Raw genomic sequence first — 20591 nt, forward strand, 5'->3', positions numbered from 1 at the left:
TACTGACAAAATCCCCCATTTCTTCTTGTTAATAACCCCACCCCAAGCCACTCTCCACTCGTTTTTAACCTTTTGCCCCACCCCCATATATATTTAAACAACAAATCAAACATTTTCCAGTAAAATTGTTTCATTGAAACTTCCCTTGTTAAATTTTTGTTTGTTAAAATTACTGGATACCACCCCTGCCATATGCCAATCTCGCTCTGTTTCTCTCTATCAAACTCTCTCTCTCTCTCACTTTCATTCTTTTTCTCTCTGTGTTACTCTATGGGCCTCATTACTAGTGTGCCGGTCCGGTAACAACGATGCTGGTAAGTGTACCAGCACTGTTTTTACCAGACCGGTACACTCCGAGTTCTGTGAGCGGCTGCAGTCTTGCCCGCCAGGTCAGACCTGGCACGCGGAACGGCAGCCGCTCACAGACTTTGACAGAAACACCGGCACTGTTGCACACAATGCCGGTGCTTCTGTCCTCCTCATTCCCACTGAGTCTTATGGGACTCAAATGGCAATGTGGCGCAACATTTTCCGGCGCCTAACTTCACGGTCCGCCGGGATTGTAATGCCCCGGTGATTCCGTGAAGTCAGGTGCCAGTAAAAATGACAACTCTGGCAGCAGCCTCCTGGTTTTACCGCCACGGCTACCGCCGGAGTTGTAATGAGGCCCTGTCTCTGCCTCTTTCTATGTGGGTGAGAGTTACATTGTCAGGTGCGCCTTTGCAAGAGCTAACCCAGCTGTTGCAGACGGCTACGTGACCAGAGGGCAAAAAACAGACATTTTGTGGGTGTAGGGTGCGAGTGATGAGTTCTTTTGCAAAAGCAGTAAATAAACAATAATACAACGGAAATTATTTAATTGTACTAACGTTTTTAACAAGCTCCTGTTAAAATGATAACATGTTTAGTTCTAATGATCACTTCCGGTGCATAGTGTAGCCATCATTTGAGCATCATACTTGTCTTACTGAGGAGCAAATCACTTCATGAAATCATAGAGTGAGCATATGCATTATTTTCTGACATCAGGTTTTCTTTCCAAGATCAGGTGTCCGGTGCTCGTATTGTGTACCTGTGTGAGCAAAGGGAAACGAACACGTAACCCCTGTGAGGGTTCAAGTCAGCTGCTTTGCTTAAAGCCAAGGAGCATTTTGGGAATATACGAATGAGCATAGATCTTAATATTTGATGAACGCGGCTGTGATGAAAGGGTTGTATGCTTGAATCACTAAGTAGATAGTGTACACCGGGCTTGGTGCTCTTTTGATTTGTCTCTTTTCTTCCTCACTCTGAGGTGCAGCTCTTCAGCCAGGGTTGAACTGGGCCATAAAATTGTCTCGGGCAACCAATGAAAAAGTGGACCACAGATGCAAATGGCCATTCAGTCCTTTTGTGACACTGTTTGAATAGTACCCAAGGGGGAGTTTTTTAAATAAAATGTGATGCAAGTTGTGCATTTTAATGAATATTTATTCAGCAACACTGGTCACAACTACTAGCCGCATAGTGAAGTAACTCATCAAACATGGCCCACATTGGCCAAAAAAAAGTGGCCCACTTTGACACAAAAAACTGGCCCACACCAGTATTTTGTGTTTTTGGTTTGGCCATAGGCCTATTGCTTGATAGGCCAGTCCGAGCATGTCTTCAGCCCCAGCTCAGGTCAGCCCAAACCTTTGCTTATTTACAAGAAGCGCCCTATATTTCGTAGTGGTGTAGAACATGCTCTCGCAGCAACCCATGTGGACTGCAGTCTACTGCAAGAAGTGCATCCCAAACCATGCAACCATGGGCTTGAAAGCCTTGCCGAGGCCTGCCTAAGGCCTGCAAAAGAACAGAGCACATTGCTCAGCACATAGACACAATGCTGCTATGTCCCGTCCCCTGGTGCTCATTGGGGCTGTTTAGCGTTCTTTTGGTACGATTGGCTGAACCCAGGAAGCAGGAGTGGACTGGGAACAAAACATTGGCCCATACAGGGACATCATTTAGGGGTTGCCAGAGGTCGGTATTGCAACCTCTGTGGTCTCCCTTGCGACCTCTGAGGTCTCCCTTGCGACCTCTAAAAAAAATTAAAAAACATTTTTTTCTTTTTCTTTTTTGTAATGCACGCTCCTGGAATGCGGCCAGCACCATGTGGCTCTTTACTTCTGGAGTGGCTAGCTTTCTTGTTCAGGCCTTGAAAAAAAAGAAGAAAAATAAGAACATGAGGGCCACAAGTCTAACACTTTCAGCACTGACCCAAAATAAGAAAGAATAGGAATGCCAAAAAATGTGTCTTTCTGGAATTCTATACAATAATTGCTAGACTCATTAAAGGTTTATTTCAGGCACATTTCAGGGGGTGAGTCACTGATTGATCTGTTCTTAAATGCCTCAACTCAGCCTTTCATCCTTCTGAGGTCGATAAATGAGTACCAACACAGGTTGGGTGATATTGGGTGTATATTTTTTCTATATAAAGTGCTTAAGCGTAAGTGCTATATAATAACACATCATTACCATTTGGTCATGGACGTCTGCTTGCATTCACGGTAATTTGGTAATATGGGCCTATACACACTGATCTTAACGACACATATAGCGATGCATTCTTGTATGAAATGTACATCACATTATAGTTATATCGTGACCATATTTTTGATAGTGTACAATGCTATGTGATGCCACTTCCTGTTTTGTCAACTGGTGAAAGGTTGTGTTCCAATATTTCCCACGATATCACTTTGGGGTGGGGTCAAATGATATTACTTCCTGTCATGTCATCAGGGGTCAAGGGTTGTGTGATGTCACTTCTGCAACCCCTGGCGTTTTGGTGAACTGACGTCCCTGGGCCCATAATATACTGAGCAAGAAAAAATAGCAATAGCATCCTAACTGTGTTCTGTATGCGGCAATGCAAACAGTTCTGCGTGCTCCCAGAAAAGAGACCCACCGGGTAATCTCCTGTCTTCCCGGTAGACCAGTCCAACATTGAGGACAGGGACAGTCTCCCACCCTTTTCTATGTACAAGTAGGTGATGCTCGGAGAAGGCCACCACAGCAGGGAGCCACCTTTCTGCTGAGTCTTGCTCCAGGAGACGAGTAAACCCCACAGCTGACCAGCCAGCCCTCAGCAGCACCAGAATAATATGGCCCTAGGTTCCATCCCCATAAAAAAAAGTCAATGAAGTAAATGTCTGTATGCAGAACCATCTGTATCAAGCATCACCATGTAATGTATAGTGTGCTATTCAGCACCATGTAATGTTTATGTCAGCCAATAAATAAAGTTTTTTTTTAAAAAAAAAGAAGAAAGAAAATCTGGTTTTTCACCATCTCTTCTGTCTCTGGTTCTTTTGGCCAAAAAATGACAGCTAGGGGTTTCCATGGCCAGGTAGGGATAAGAGATAAGAGAAGAATTGAGTCTGGTGGAGGGATGTTTCTTTATCTTCTCGGCAGGGCTGTGGCTCCCTCAACTCTGTCCAACTTGAGATGAGCACTGAGTGCATTCTTCTTCATTCTTATAAATGCTTACATTTAAAACAGGAACACTACCCTCACTTCTTCACATCATATCGGAGTAGACATATTTGTGTCTAGATACCTATTTATTTATTTATTTATTTATGTATTTGTTCATATAGCGCCAGCAGCTCACAACCATCAGGGTGCTGTACATTAAGGGTCAGATTCTTAAAAGATCTGTGCAGGGAGTCATAGTCATTTGCTGTTGCCCCCTCCCCCCGCCCCTCTCTTGGGCGAGGGGTTGAGATCAACCTGCAACCCTTATCATGCCATGGGTTTACAGAATTGGGTATCAAAGGGCCTCTTAATGTTAATGGATGCCCCCCCCCCCTGGAATTCCATTCATATGAACTTGGACCAGAAGATGAGCAGAAGCATTGATGCACTTCCCAAACCCCTGACAGCATTGCGCGTTCCCCTACTCTGCCATTCCTCTGGGATCGCAGGCACAAGCAAAAGTGGCGCGCGACAGGCACACTTCAATGCACATCCCCTTAAGAGCCGGGGTGCACTCTGAAGTGCTCCCGCGACGCGCCTTCGCGCACAGTGGCCCTATTCTCAAACATGTTATTGTCACGTGCAAAAACGTGTCTTTTTTGCGAATCAGGGTGACGCAATTTGCGTATCTTCTGTGCGTCTGCCAGCTCTCGCAAATGCAGCGACACGTTTTGAGCATAAGGCCTAAATGCTCTGGTGTATAGAACGCAAACACGTGTGCATGCCATCATGGCTGCCCTATAATTGCCACCCCGGCCTACAGTTCGCAGTGGAGTGGCAGCATTCTTTTGTCCTGTAAGGTTTCTGCGTGCGACTTTATGACACACTCTTCGCAATATTTGAGGCATGAGTCATTTGCTTGTTTGAAACGATCTGTATTTTGCCCTGAATTTCTACATGTGTTGGGGTATTACCCAATTTTGCTGAATGGAGATGTCGCCATAATTGTTTTAGCCACATTTTTGCTGTTTTTATTTTTTTTTAACCACAAACACATCTAGGGCAAGTATTTATTTCTATTTCTATTTATATGCTTATAAAGCACCGAAAGCCCGCAGGCATCAGGGCGTATGGTGACATATAGAAAGGGGGGGTAGGGTTCAGGCTGGCAGAGGCGTGAGGGCGTCTCCCCCCAATTGTGGTGACAAACAAAATGTTAAATCGACCAAGAAAAATTCGGTGAAATTTTCATTAGGCAAAAACAAACGTAAAGACCGTTCTTAGGAGCTGTGTGGGGGCTGTCGGTGGCGTTCTGTTGCCAATGTCAGTTCCGCAGGCTGCGGTATCGCGCACCGCCACCACCATCAGAGCGGCAGGGCGACAGGCTAAGACCTCCCTCTACATTCGCTTCCCAGGCTATTTGTGCTCGTGTTTGCGAAACTGATTGATGGATATTGACTACGGTCAGGTCACAGTCCTGTGGGGATTCCTGGGCTGAGGGCGCAGTGCGGCGCTAATCCACTGAGGAACAAGGAAACGTAATTAGTGGTTACATTGCTTGTGGGCGATGTTCTTTTCTGGCCTGTGCTTTTTTCGCCTGCAGTGGCATTCCAGGTTGACGTGCATTCTTGTGAGTACGCATTGCAGAGCAAGCACCTCTGTGACCAACACAAGCGCAATGCATGCCTTCAGCCCAGCTGTCCTACGAACTTTATTTGGATTTAGGCGCATATGGCATCAGGGCGCTGCACATTATTTGACCATGGCGTTTACAGTTTATGCAACAATTGTATGTAAATAGTGTTTGGGGCACCTAGGTGAGGAATGCGCTGAGGCTAGACGTATATTGAAATTCGTATTATAGGAAATGTAACTGACAGCTGCGGTTAAGGTGCGACTCTAGGCTACCCCAGCCTATGACAATTATGAAAATAGTGCACCAATTTCCCAGATATGCGCTATCCAAAGAGTATACTGATAGAAGCAGTTCAAACTGCACCAATTCCACAGATATGCGCTATCCAAAGAGTATACTGATAGAAGCAGTGCAAACTGCACCAATTCCCCAGATATGCGCTATCCAAAGAGTATACTGATAGAAGCAGTTCAAACTGCACCAATTCCACAGATATGCGCTATCCAAAGAGTATACTGATAGAAGCAGTGCAAACTGCACCAATTCCCCAGATATGCGCTATCCAAAGAGTATACTGATAGAAGCAGTTCAAACTGCACCAATTCCACAGATATGCGCTATCCAAAGAGTATACTGATAGAAGCAGTTCAAACTGCACCAATTCCACAGATATGCGCTATCCAAAGAGTATACTGATAGAAGCAGTTCAAACTGCACCAATTCCACAGATATGCGCTATCCAAAGAGTATACTGATAGAAGCAGTTCAAACTGCACCAATTCCACAGATATGCGCTATCCAAAGAGTATACTGATAGAAGCAGTGCAAACTGCACCAATTCCCCAGATATGCGCTATCCAAAGAGTATACTGATAGAAGCAGTTCAAACTGCACCAATTCCACAGATATGCGCTATCCAAAGAGTATACTGATAGAAGCAGTGCAAACTGCACCAATTCCCCAGATATGCGCTATCCAAAGAGTATACTGATAGAAGCAGTTCAAACTGCACCAATTCCACAGATATGCGCTATCCAAAGAGTATACTGATAGAAGCAGTTCAAACTGCACCAATTCCACAGATATGCGCTATCCAAAGAGTATACTGATAGAAGCAGTTCAAACTGCACCAATTCCACAGATATGCGCTATCCAAAGGGTATAAAGATGGAAGCAGTTCAAACTGCACCAATTCCCCAGATATGCGCTATCCAAAGAGTATACTGATAGAAGCAGTTCAAACTTCACCAATTCCCCAGATATGCACTATCCAAAGGGTATAAAGATGGAAGCAGTTCAAACCTCTATAAGGGACATATGTATTATTATATGATGAGCAATTCAGATTATTAAATGCTCAATTCAAAAGGTTGCTCCAATACAATTAATACGCAAATTGTCAGTCTAATATGATTGAAAACAAATATATCTTTGGCCCGCAGTAGTACTATTTGTTATTCCATTAATCACACACTTATTGTATTTTTACTTTTGCAGTGTCACTTCTTGTGATGTCACCAAGGCAATAGGTCATATGTCATCACTTCCTACAATGGATATCAGGTAATAATGTCCCCATACACAATGTCCCCATCAATAATATCGCCGGAAAAAGCCATTGGCTACATTACATATGGTGGCATTATGTATGGGGACGGGTTGCAGGTATGTTCCCTGCTCCCAAGAGGCTTTGGTGGGGTGTCACCCGCATGTTCAATGTAATAATGTCTCTGGGACATTTTTGCGGGGTCATTATTACATGGAACCATACGATGTTGTCAAATATGTGATGTCACTTTGACTACCCCAGGCATTTTTGGTCAATTGATATTCCTGAATGATATATCGTACTGTATTGACAAATATATGCAAAGACTTGGTTTTCAAGTGGATCAAACCATAGTTATTACAGTGGGGTAAAATGAATGTGGAAAAGGTATAGAGTAGACCTGAGATGGTGCTGAGAGCATGCACTTACATCCCATACATGGGCTTAAATATGTTGATTGTGGTTCTATCTGGTTTCTGCAACCAAACGTTGCACATGTTCTCTTTTGTGATGATTTTCCTGACCTCTTTTTGTTCATTACTCAATGTCTGATCAATGGCAGGGTCCATTGGCCCTTTTGCCAGTGCCTATTCATCCCCCTACTCAGCCACTATCACACCCCACCCTGGAAGGAGTTATAGCCCCAGCATTCCGTCAATCCCCAGCCCTCTCCCAGCCGCACCCCCTGCTGGCTCCTATGTACTCTGGCTGCGTGCCTGCCAATGTTGCCCCCCGCCCCCATCTTTCTTGCCTTTCCAGAGGACCCCTGTGTATGGTGGTTCATCATTGGCCACTGTCACAAGCAACAGGGTCACAAGCTGGGCATTGTGTCAGAATTAACACAGTACCGTTCAGAGTTTAAGTAGTTAGGTTAGGTATGTGTGAGGAATCAACTTCGGGAGCACCGTTGGCCCAAGGATGAATATCGGTTTCTAAACCATCTATCAACCCCACACCTCTAGTACACCAGAAGGGATCTGAACAGATTGGAATACAAGTGAATTATAAGACCTCCTTGTCCAATTTTGGTAACGTGGCCGGAACTGCCAGCTTATCTCTGCAAGGTTGTGGATCGTTGGTTAGTTGCAACACAGCGAAAATACAATTATTATCCAAAGATAAAAGGGACTGTCCAGTCAAGGTTGTATAAAAATATCTATTTTATTATTACTACAACAGACAGTTGTAGCACACTACAAAATACAACCCACCCATTAAAGGAATACAGAGGACAGACAGTTTCACGACAGTTTCACAAAGGAAAGGGATGCACTCTGGATACTGACAGGAGGGTAGGTGGTAAAGTAATCAGTCTTACTGTTCAATGTTATTTGGTTTCACATCAAAAGGGCAAAGGGTCATAACTGTCTCTAGGGGCCTTCAGAGAAGGACCAGGGGGGAAGAACCACAATGTACCTGGTGCTGTAGAAGTTCTTGGTGCTTGACAGCGTCGAGGCAGTTCCAGGGCATTTTGCAGCCCTTGAAACAGAGTTAGTGGTGGGAGACAGCTGCGGGTACCAGGCGGCAGGCAGTTCAGTTCGGCAATTCGGAGCCAAGAATCGTTGTCTCTTTGCTGGTTGCCGGATCTGCAATGCTGGTCGAGGGGTCTCGGACGGCTCTGGTGACTGCAGCATGACAACAATCAGCGGTGCAGCCGGATGGGGTTCGAGGATTCGACTGTCTGGAAAATGTCCTTAAAAGATGAATGCTCGATGATGCTTTTGTGTCACTCTTCCTAGCTACTTCACAGGACTCGCGTCCTGTCAAGGCAGATGGCCCAAAAGCTCAGGAGAGTGTTTGCAGGCAACTGCCTTGTCCTTAGTTCAGATACTCTCTGGCACTTCCCACCTGGGAATTTTGCTAGCAGAACCTATCAGGGCACACTGTGTGCTGGCTGGATACCGGTTCTGGAGCTGTTGGACGGGTCCTCTGAGTGCGCTATCTCCCTCTGTTCCCTGGGAGATGTTTAGGGGAGGAATCTTGCTTCCCTATTGGAACTCCTGGCCTTCCTTCATTGGCGGAAGATGTAAGGTAGACTGTACCTCCAGCTCGGGTCCAAATGAGTCCTTCTTCTTACTCCTTTCAAAGTCTTCAGATGCTTTGCTAAATTAGGGGTTCAGCCCTCTTTTAAAGCCAAATGGGCCCTAGTGATTGGTGTAGCCTAAGCCCACCTTAATGAACCAATACTGGGTCCACACCAACAAACGTCTGTTATGCATGAGGCCTGGACCAGAGTGCTCTGCAACAGGACAGACAAGGGGGTGACAACATATACCTAAGTCCCACCCATCTCCCTGTCCGTTGTAGATCAAAGTATCTCTCTAGTTAACTGAGCCCTCTGTGACTCATGTTTAAAGCACAGGGTTCCCTTGAAGTTTGTTCTGGGAGCAGACTTCTTGTCTCCCCCAAACCACATACTTCTCCCCTCTGAAAGGGGTCAGCTCTGCAGGGGTTTGCCTACGGTAAATAGTGGACGCAGTCATGCATTTCACTGCTCATTATACAGAGGGGTGGGAACTAGCTTCAAGTTGACACATTGCATACTAAAGGGGTGATAGTCCTGCCTTCCTGTTGTCTGTCCGGAAAAAAATCCCCTCCTCTAGGTCTGCTTCAATTATCTCCCATTAGTATCCACTGCCACCAGCCAGAGAACAAAAGGAATGCAGATCCATGGAGCCTTTGATATTTAAATTAGGCTGTTCATGACTGGAGGAAGGAGTGCCTTACCCCTTCTTGGAATGCTTTGATGTACTCAGGACTGTCACATTCCATCTGAATATGACAGGGGAAGACAGCGCCTGTAGGCTGTGTCTTCCCGGAGTACATGTGACTATGCGTTTGGTGCGGGAAGCAGATGAAATGGGTGCGGAATGGCCACATTCATATTTTGGAGGTTGGTCTCCCATCATTCATTTTTATTGAACAAAAAAATCAAAAAGCCCAGGTGAGAGCACTCTCTCGTGCGGATAGTCAAATTCCTCACGTGCCCCCGAGCCTCAACATGTGAACCACCCCCCTACTGAGGGTCTGGTTCGTCATCAAGGTGAAAGTACTGGCTGAGACCATCTGCATTTCCATGCTGGGAGCCTGGTTTGTGCTGGATGCCCATATTTAATCCCTGTAAGGATATGGCCCAAAACAAAAGCTTAGGGTTCTCCCCTTGCATGGCCATTAACCATCGCTGAGGCCTGTGGTCCGTCTGGATCATAAAGTGAGACCCAAAGATGTAGGGTTTCAGCTTCTTTACGGCCAACATGACCGCATACACCACTTTATCCCAACCAGCTGCTAATGTAGGCACCAGGTTGCTCTACACCTTCAGAGTTCAGCTGCGCTAACACTGCTCCAATCCCAAAATCCCAAGTGTCTGTCAGGATAATGAATTCCTGAGCATAGTCTGGCACTTTCAGAACTGGGGCCCTCCACAATCCATCTTTTAAATCCTGAAATGAAGTTTTACAGGCAGGGGTCCAGGTTACCTCCATTGGTATTGTTTTGTATGTTACATTATCCAGGGGCATGGCAATGGTTCCATACCCGCTGATGAACGACCGGCAGTACCCAGTGAGTCCTAGAAAGGCTCTCACCTGCGTCCCTGTGGTGGGGATGTCCCACTCCTTCAAAGCCTATACCTTTGCTTCAAGAGGTTGTTTCGGTCCTCCACCGACCAGTTGGCCTACGTAAGTCACGGTACCCTGCGCTATCTGGCACTTCATGGCCTTGATAGTCAGACCTGCATTCTGCAGCGCCTGAAGCACTTGTTTCAGGTGGGATACATGATCCTCGCAGGTGTGGCTGAACACAGCAATGCCGTCTAAATAGGTGACACAGATGTTTTCCAGTGAAGACAAAACCTGGTTAACCATCCTCTGAAAAGAGGCAGGGTCATTCTTCAATCTGAAGGGCATCACAGTGAACTGATAATGTCCTTCCGGGATTGAGAATGCCGACCTCTCTTTCACTCCATCCGTCAAGCCGACCTGCCAATACCCCACTGTGAGGTCAAAAGTATTCAGGTTCTTGGCAGCGCCAAGCCTGACAATGAGCTCTTTTGCCTGAGGAATGGGGTGAGCATCTGTCTTCATGACAGAATTGAACCCCCTGTAGTACACACAAAAGTGAACTTCAGCTTTCCCCCTACTGGTCTTTTTAGGGACCAGTATCACTGGGCTAGCCCAGGGGCTGTGGGATGGCTCTATCACTCCAAGGGACAACAGCTAGGAAACTTCCTCATTGATTGTGTCCCTGATCTTATCGGACATCCGGTGAATGCTACTCTTCAACGGCTTACTGTCTCCAGTTTCCACATTATGGGTGCACCAATCTGCTTGACCAGGAGTCAGAGAAAACAGACCGGCAAAATGTCTCAGTAAACGGTGACAGTCTAGCAGTTGCTGTTCTGACAGATCCATTGCAAGGTTGACACCTTCAACTGACCCATCTGTGGCTTCAGTGAGCAGGAGGTCTGGGAGGGGATCAGTCTCCTCCTCATTCTCTCCGTCAGTCACTAACGCCACGACCAAGTCATCGCGGCTATAATGGGGTTTTAGCCGGTTGACGTGAAAGACCCTGCACATCTGTTTAGGTCCTTTCACATCAATGAGATAATTCAGCTCACTAACCTTTTCCAGCACACAGTACAGCCCAGTCCACTTGTCCTGAAGGGCTCTGGGTTTGACAGGCTCCATAATCCACACCCACTGGCCTGGAGAATAGATTGTCACTCTGGCATTTTCATCGTGCCAGTGCTTCATCAGCTCCTGACTAGCCTTTACATTATTTGTTGACTGCTCCATGTACTTTGCCATTCTAGATGGAAGGAAGAGTACATAGTCCACTACATCTCGTGATGGGGATGAGGGTTTGCTTTCCCATCCCTCCATCACTAGACTGAGGGAACCTCGTAGAAGGTGTCCAAACAGAAGCCCAAATGGGCTAAACCCTACTCCGTTCTGTGGCACCTCCCTGTAGGCGAACAGAAGGTATGGCAGGAGAATATCCCATGCTCTTCCAAGCCACCTATCATGCCTTTCAGGGTCTTGTTGAACCGCTCAACAAGCCCGTTGGTTTGTGGATGCAAGGAGGTAGGAAACCGATAGGTAACTCCACACTCTTCCCACATAGCCTTCATATATGCTGATATGAAGTTTGATCCCCTGTCATAAACAACTTCCTTGGGGAATCCAACATGGGAGAATATCCCAATAAGAGCCTTTGCAACCACGGGGGCTCTGATGCTCCTCAGAAGGACAGCCTAAGGGTATCTCGTGGCGTGGTCTACCACCGAGATATATCCATTCCCTGAGCTGGTTTGAGGATCCAAAGGACCCACAATATCCATGCCTATTCTCTCAAAAGGCCGCCCAACCACGGGTAGTGGAATTAAGGGGACCTTTGTGGCAGCAACTAACTTGCCAGAAACTTGACAAGTTGGGCAAGACCTGACAAATTCCTCAACTTTTACATCGAACTGCGGCCAGTAAAATTGCATAGACAACCGGTCTGATGTCTTAGTCACTCCCAAGTGACCCGCTTAAGGTATTTGGTGAGCCAAACCCAAAAGGAACTTTATTTGGCATTGGGCAACCACCAACCTTCTGGTGTCCTAGCCCTTAGAATCCTTTGGCTCACTGCACAGGAGATAATCCTCCCAGTACACTATGAAAAGTTCAGGAGCCACGCCCTTAGCCTGCTCCACGCCTGCTTCTACAGACCACCAGAGTGGGACACTCTTTCTGGACTGTTTAGAAGTCAATCTGATCTCGGCCCCAGGCTGATGCAAACTCATCCAGCTTGGGCAGGCACTTCAGATCTGTGCCCGCCTGGTCCTCTACCTCAGGTTCCTGCACTGCACCAGGCATCTTTGATGTCACAGAGTCCCCTGCTACAAAAGTAGGGTCTTCCATGGCTACTAGCCCCTCTCCTGCAGGAGTAGGTGACTCAGTAGTCTGTGGAACTGGACTCGGGGCTACCGGCCATGCTGATCTTTCCAACACGCCCTCAGGAAACACTCCAGACCCTAAGGCTCTTAGAGCATTCAATCTGGCGATCCCATTGACCCTCGATCATGTAGCCGCTGCGACTATTTCGGGATCAGGAAGGTCGTTATCCAACAGACATGGGACAGGGATGGAGTCTTTCACCGCTACACGGAGCTGGGTCGTTTCACCTCGCCAGGGGCACTTACTCTTACCATCAAACCCACTTACGCACAAATCAGGCCCAGCAATATGCTGGTGATCAGAACACATGAATGGGTCTACCTCTCTTATACCAAAGTCTCAATAGTTTGTTTCTTTGTCACAAAAAAAACACACCTCGCTGGATTGATACACAGTGGATGTATTTAGAGGTGAAGACCTACTGGTCTGTTAGCACACATATGTAAAGAATTGTCCATTTTGGTACAAATAACACATATGCAATATTACAATTTCTGGTAAATTGAGGTAAATATAAACTCAAAACCCAAATAAATGTCATACAGTGAAAGCAATACAAGGCCTACTGTTGTGTGAACAGCAACAGGGGTCAATATGGTGATTACACAAATTACAACAAAACAACACATCGTTCCAACACCTACGCTGGACCACATACCTGCTATTTAAGGTATGTTTCTGCTACTTTATATTAACTACATATGATTCATCACATGAATTTTGGTAACTAGCTATTACCCTCCCCCTGTAGATTTCCTACTACAGATGCCCGCACCACATGAGGTGCCTGCCCTGACAACCAGTACGTGTTCAACCGCAAACAAAATAGGTATGCGTCTGCAACGCAGCCCAAATACAGAACACACTCTGTATGGTCTCATTTAGCATTTAAAACTTATCTACCTTCCTGTGTGTCACCTGTCTCCTTAGGCGCGCACCAGTCCCAAACAACGTCCTGATGACAGTTCAGACCCTTCAACTGTGCTCATCTTCTACCCAGTGAAGGTTAACTCCCCCCCGAACCAGAAACACCTGCATAATAAATGTGTCGACTGTAATATCATACTACTAAGTCTTACAGTAGTATTTGGAACAAATACACTTATGCTACTAACCTTCACTTAACTCAACTGTGATGTTAACAACAGTTTTTTATTATTATGTTTTACTTGTTTGACTGTCCATTATAAGCTAAATGAAGCTCATATGCGATATCTTCGAAGTTGTTTTTCTTGTGTTTTCTTTTGTAAAATAAAATTGAATTTGTTTTTCTAAAACTACTTGTGACCCTCAATAACTAGTTATTAAACACTAGTTCCCTGCTAACCTAGACCTACCTACTATATACGGTTGACCTGGGGTAGCTTCTGACTCTCTTTCTGTTCCTTATGCTAAAACCCCCTTCCTGAGTCAAGCCCCCCTTTAACAAAAAAGAAGCCCCCCCTCGCCCACTCTTTCTACCTAAGGCAAATCATGCAGTCCTGATCATAGCGCTGGGCAATTTTCAAAATTTTATCATTTGCCCAAACCTTCTCTAACATTTTCGTGACTTTCTGGGCACATAGATGCATAGGACCATGGGCCATGATGACCATCATCATTACATAAGCGTCAGGGAGTAGCCATTTCCCTTCAACTATGTCCACCCAACACCTGTCATCATCAAGTTTCCCCAAGCCTTCAGCCCACCTCTTGGATTCTTCTAACGTGGCATCATCTTGGATATGCTGTACAGGCCCAACACCCTCGTCCATTGCATAGGCATTTTCAGTCTCCCTTGAAACATATATCTCCGTAAATAGATCGGTAGCAGTTTGTCTAGCTATCTGATCAGCGAAAGCATTCCCTTTTCCTATGTCATCTGTAATCTTTCGATGTGCTGCACATTTCATGACGGCTAACTGAGTAGGGAGCGCAAGCGCTGAGAGCAGTTGTACTATTAGGGAGCCATGTTGGATTTTGGTGCCATGTGAAGTTAAGAACCCTCTCTCTGACCAAAGTCTCCCAAAGTTGTGAACTCCCCAAAGGCATACTGACTATCAGTATATAAGTGTACTGTAAGCCCTTCGGAAAGTTCCCAAGCTCGGGTCAATACTATAATCTCTGCGGCCTGCGCAGAGTTATGCGTGATTCTCTTGGTTTCCACAACTGTGCTTAATGTGGTGATTGCATAAGCAGCTGTGGATGTACCATCCGGAAGTTTGAAGCAGGAGCCATCACAAAACAGCTCTCCTTGCGGATTATTCAGAGGAGTCTCCTTCAAATCAATTCTACCCTTTGTTTCTTGTTCGGTAGTATACAGACAGTCATGTGACTCTTCATTGCTGCAAGCAATACCTTGCGGGAAAGGTAGGAGTTCAGCCGGATTAAGAACACAACACCTCTTAATTTGGATGTGAGGAGCAAACAAGATCAATTCATATCTCGTCAACCGTGCAGAAGTGAGGTGTAGCGTTTGGGTTTGGTTCAGTAGAACATCTGCAGAGTGAGGCACCATCAGGGTTAGATCATGGCCTAGGACCATTCCCTCACTCTGTTTTACAGACGCAGCAGCGACAGCTCGCAAAAATCTTGGCAAAGCGCATGCTACAGGATCAAGGGCGGAAGAAAAGTAACCGCACAGTCTATTCTTCCCTCCATGTTCCTGCATTAATACAGCCAAAGCACATCCATCACATACATGCATAAACAACACAAAGGCCTTTTCATAGTTTGGTGTGCCCAAAACTGGTACAGAGCATAATGCAGTCTTAAGCAAGTCAAACGATTGCTGGTGTTCCGCATTCCACAGCAATGGCGAAGAAATGCCCTTCTTTGTCAAAGCCAACATCGGTTTGATCACTAATGAAAAATTTGGGATCCACAACCTACAGTAAGAAGCCATACCTATCAAGGCTCTAACTTCCTTCTGTGTATTTGGGACAGACATGTCAGAAATGTGTTTTATTTTTTCAGGTGTCAATCTTCTTCCCTCCTTTGACAGGAGATAGCCTAAATAGGCGACCTCCTGGCAACAATATTGAAACTTTTTAAGCAAAGCTTTGTGAACATGTTTAGCTAGATGTATCAGCAACAACACAGTGCCCTCCTTACAGGCGCTCTCAGAATCAGCAGCTAAAAGCAAGTCATCAACATTCTGAAGCAATGTACAAGTAGAGGGCAGTTCAAGGGTATCAAGCTGTTCTTTCAAAGCCCTACTGTAGATGCTAGGACTCTCTGTGTAACCTTAAGGTGCACGAGTAAATGTGAAGGAGCGTCCCCCTAAGGTGAACGCAAACAAGTATCTACTATCCTTGTGTATAGGAATACTAAAGAAAGCATTCTTCAGGTCCACTAAAGTAAGTAGCTGTAGCTGGAATCATTGTCAATATTGTTGTCACATCAGGCACAATTGGAAATTGTGGAGCGACAACTTTATTAATGGCACGTAGATCAATTATGAAACGGATGGAATTGCATTATGCCTTTCTTGTACACGGGTAAAATCGGACTATTGCACAAACTTCCTGAAATTTCCTCAATCACCCCGCGATGCACAAAATCGGAAACAATGCATTTCAAAGCTCGCTCGCCCTCAACTGAAATCTTATACTGGCGAATGCGTGGCAGCTCAATTCCATGTTTCAAGACGATCTTAACAGGCTCAATCTGTAAAACACCGACATCATTGTTGTCAACTGCCCATAAGCACTCTGGTACATCAATGAATTCTGGCGGCAAAGATCTGGTTAAGAATTGAGAGACAGAAAGTTGCTGTGGTGAAATCGTCAAGCGCACTCCATCAGATGAACAATAAATTACTGCATTTAATTCTTTCAACAGGTTCAAACCCAGCAAATTGTCTCCACAATTCGAAGTCAAAAGGAATGGACAGTGGTCCGTAAAGGGACCCAGAGAAATAGGTACCGACGAAGAAACTAGAAATACAACTGGTGTGCCAGAAAACCCTACAGAAACATTGGTTTGCCCTGACAGTGGAGTGTTTGGAACCCATGAATGATCAATGGAACACTTCTGTGCTCCAGTATCTATCAAAAACTGATGTTTCCTATCTCCCACCACCATTCCAACATGGGGACCTTTCTGATTGACGGGAATAGGTGTAGGTTCCAAACCCTGCTTCGGGCAATCCTAACGAAACAGAATATCATCAAAAGGAAGCTCTTCCGATACATATGTAGCAGAAGGATGATCAAATATGTTCCTAGTATCCACACTTGGAGTCTGATTATCCTGTGAGAAAGGTTGCTGAGGATCCTGTGCAAACTGACCTCTACCAGGGCCCCCACACCCAGGCGACCTCTGGATCGTCTACCCATATTCCCAAATGTGTTATTCGACCTCTGTCGAAGGACGGGGCATTGTGCACGCCAATGACCCTCTTGTCGACAATAGGCACACTGGTTAATGTTCACAGGACCCAAGGGCACATTCCCTTGTGGAACAGACTGACCTCTAATCTGCGAACTAGCCCCTCTGGGGCCTCTAACAATTTGCTGTAATAGTACTTTAGTCTTTAAATCACTTTTTCGCTTCATGACTCTATCTTTTTCATTATTGACACGATTCTCATAGTACTGAGCCATGTGCAGTACTTCTGATTGGGACTTCGCCTGCCAGGCGCTCTCATAAGACATCATTTGTGACTGGATGTCAGGCAGCAATCTAAGCACAAATTTGTTCACAAATAATCTTTTCCCAGACTCTGTGCCTAAGTCTTGTCCGCTGAAATCCGAGAATACCTGTTCGAACCGATTAAAGAACTCGGTAGCACCCTCAGACTTCCCTTGGACACAGGCCGTAAACTTCTCCCAAATAATTCTTTTCTCAGGAATTATGGTTTTCAATTTTGTAATAATTCTATCAGGCAAAGTTAGTATCACCTGGAGCGGTCTTTCACCAGCTGGCCTTTCTCCATCGAATCTAGTTATATTCACCCATGTATCGCCCATTCCTGGTACGTCATCTATAGTCCTAACTTGTTTCCACAAATCTACGGGTAGGAGTACAGGAATTAACAAATCAATATCACCTAGAGTGAATACTAAAGACTGCAAGACGGACTCTATTTCTTTATAGAATCTTGTTGGATTTTTCCTAATATCAGGAATAGATTGTCTAATAGTATTCACTTCCTGTCTTGAGAACGGGACATGAAAAAACTGCGATACATAATGTGCAGGAATGTTCACAGCGACTATATTTGCTGCAGGATCAGCCGCAATCTCAACCTTCGGGACAAATGTCGGAGGAACCTCTCTCATAGGCAACTGAGAAGTAGGCAACTCCGAAAGCTTACTAAGCAACAGAGCCAAGTCGAGCGCTTAAGCAGTCGAAGAAGTGTCAAGTGAAAAAGCTCTCTTATAAATACTCAATAACTCTGTGGGACAACTAATTTTTCTCTTTACACAATCATCCTGCAGGTACTCTATCATTACCTGTATCACTTTCCTCTGCATTTCTGGCGTATACTGACTATATGTGTCATATACTTCAACTGGAGCTATCGACATATCTGAAATACATCTAAGCGTGGAACCGTTTCTGTACATACATACTTTCCCCCTCGTCATCCTCATTCTGTAACCTTTCCAACTCCTTTCTATACTCAAATAACCTCTGGGCATGCTCATTTACTTTCTCCACAGTGTCTCTTGAAAACGCTAAAGTGTTTAGATCCCTTAACCCTTGCGGGAGATCTGTATTATTTAATTTGCCCCACATTACACATAAATGAATCCCTAAACCTTCAATAAAAACATTTTTCTCAGGAAAATTATCGATATTAAAAAGTGTGGCAAAAACATTATCTTGATCATCTCTCTCCATACAATGCTTAGCCCATGCAATCAAATCCAGTTTCTTCTCTGGTGGTACAGTATTGTGAGTAACAACCCTTGACCCTGCACCCTGATCGACAACAAGCGGCACAGGACCACTTGGAAGAGGGGGAGCAGGCAAATTCAATGGAGGTACTGTTACTGGTGCAATAGGAAGGGGTGGAGGAATAGGTGGAGGAACAGTAACTGGAGGAAGAGGAACATTAGGAGGAGCAGGAACAACAGGAACAACAGCAGGTAGAGCAGGAATAGCAGCAGGAAGAGGCAAAGCAGCTGGAAGAGGAACATACGGAGGTGGCGCAGAGGCACCAGGCCTTTGTTCATTTAACAATTTCTATATGAATTCGTCAGAAACATGAAGGTCTTTAGAAGGATAGATTTTCCGAATTCCAAGTGACAAAGCCCTATCCATATTGCTAGTCGACTCAGAATGTTTATCTTGGTCATACAATAATGCTTTTTCGGCGTTCGTTTTATGACGGCGCACATGTTTTTTTCTACTGTTGAGTTGCTGCAATGCTTCTTTTTTCCAATTCTGCAAAACATCGAATACTGCAGGTCTAGCCTTTTTCTTTAATAGAATTGACTCTAAATACTCAATACGAGGGATTTCAAAACTACCATTGATTGGCCACTGAAGTTCGGAGGCATGCCTGGTTTGTCTGTGCCAAATATCATTAAACACTATACTTCCAATGCCATGCTTACAGTACATAGTACACGCCGGCAACCCCTCCTCTGGGGCCAGACGGCTAAATTTCAAAGGTTGTCTATCGCTGAGGAATAACGCCCTGAAGCAGGTAGACAATTTCCCAGGCATATCAAATTATTGGTGTTACCTGGTCAATAATTGTGTCTGCAGATACAATATGCCAATATCAAATTATCAGGATTTTTAAGAATCGGGTCATGACTCACCTGATCAGTCCTAAGGAGGTCCGATCGGATTACAAAGAATCTTACCTAACTAATCTTACCTCGTGTTTGATGATTTCGGCAAATCTGCCCGCCTCGATAAGTGGACCCTCGTCAAGATGCCGTCTCGGACCACAAGCTAATCGTCCAGGGATCGGGTCGTGCAGCGCTGCTGAGGTGTTGCATCTCGTTCAGAGGGGGGCCCTTTTCGTCACACCGTCCGATCCCGGTCCGATAGCGAGGGTCAACCTTCGATAATCCGGCATCAATCTTGAGGATCCGTATTCGGGCGCCAACTGTGAAAACAAAATCAAAATATCGAGGCTGAGTACGCCAAAAGGAAATACACCGAACACGGGTTACAAAGCAACATACAAAGAACTTTATTTTATACTGAACAGTTTTCCAAGAAAAGTAACAGATAGCTATCGGCCCTCAGTACAACACAATGAACTCCAGCATGGTTCAGTGTATTCAGTGAGAGACGCTAAACATTAGAATTCGTTGCTCTTTTATACCATCTGCGAACAAGATGTCCAACCCTACTTCGGGTTAATATTCCTCTAACACATTACTGATCTAGGGTTCATGCCGAGTTTGCATAACCACATGCAACTAGTTTGCCTTTAATACATACGTCAACAAGCCTACACAGCAACTGTGTATTCTAGGATTTCTCATACAGGTCTTCTCAAACATCAATACAATGTAGTTAAACAAGTGTTCTTAGTTCAGTATTTGGATACATTGGGCCTCATTAAACGGATGGCGGTAAGGGTTTACCGGTACCGGTATTTTACCGGTACCGGTAAATCCTTACCGCCTTACTACGAGGTCCCTTTGCGGGTTGGGGAATTTAACGCCTGCTTTTTGCAGGCGTTAAAAACCAACCCGCAAAGGGACCAGTGGAGCTAATTACGGTACCGCAATTTGCGGTACCGTAATTAGCGCCTTCCCCATTCCCATAGAGCCCCATGGGGCAAAAATGGGAATGGGGAAGGGCAATGGTGGAAGGGGGAATTACCGCCCCGCCAACCTTGGAATAGGGCGGTAATTCCCCTTTCCACCAAGGCGGTGCCGGTATTTTACCGACATGAACCATGGCGCTAAAAGCGCCATGGTTCACTGCCATCCGTGTAATGAGGCCCATTGTTCTTAACATATGCTCACGGATTAGTTTCATTGCCGCGAGTAATCCTTTACACACAGGCCAACGAAGGACAAAGTCTCAGTTCACAACCCCAACAAGTGGCCTGCAGGCAAGT

The sequence above is a fragment of the Ambystoma mexicanum genome, chromosome 7p (genome assembly GCF_040938575.1).
Source record: "Ambystoma mexicanum isolate Mex_15411 chromosome 7p, UKY_AmexF1_1, whole genome shotgun sequence".
Taxonomy (NCBI): domain Eukaryota; kingdom Metazoa; phylum Chordata; class Amphibia; order Caudata; family Ambystomatidae; genus Ambystoma; species Ambystoma mexicanum.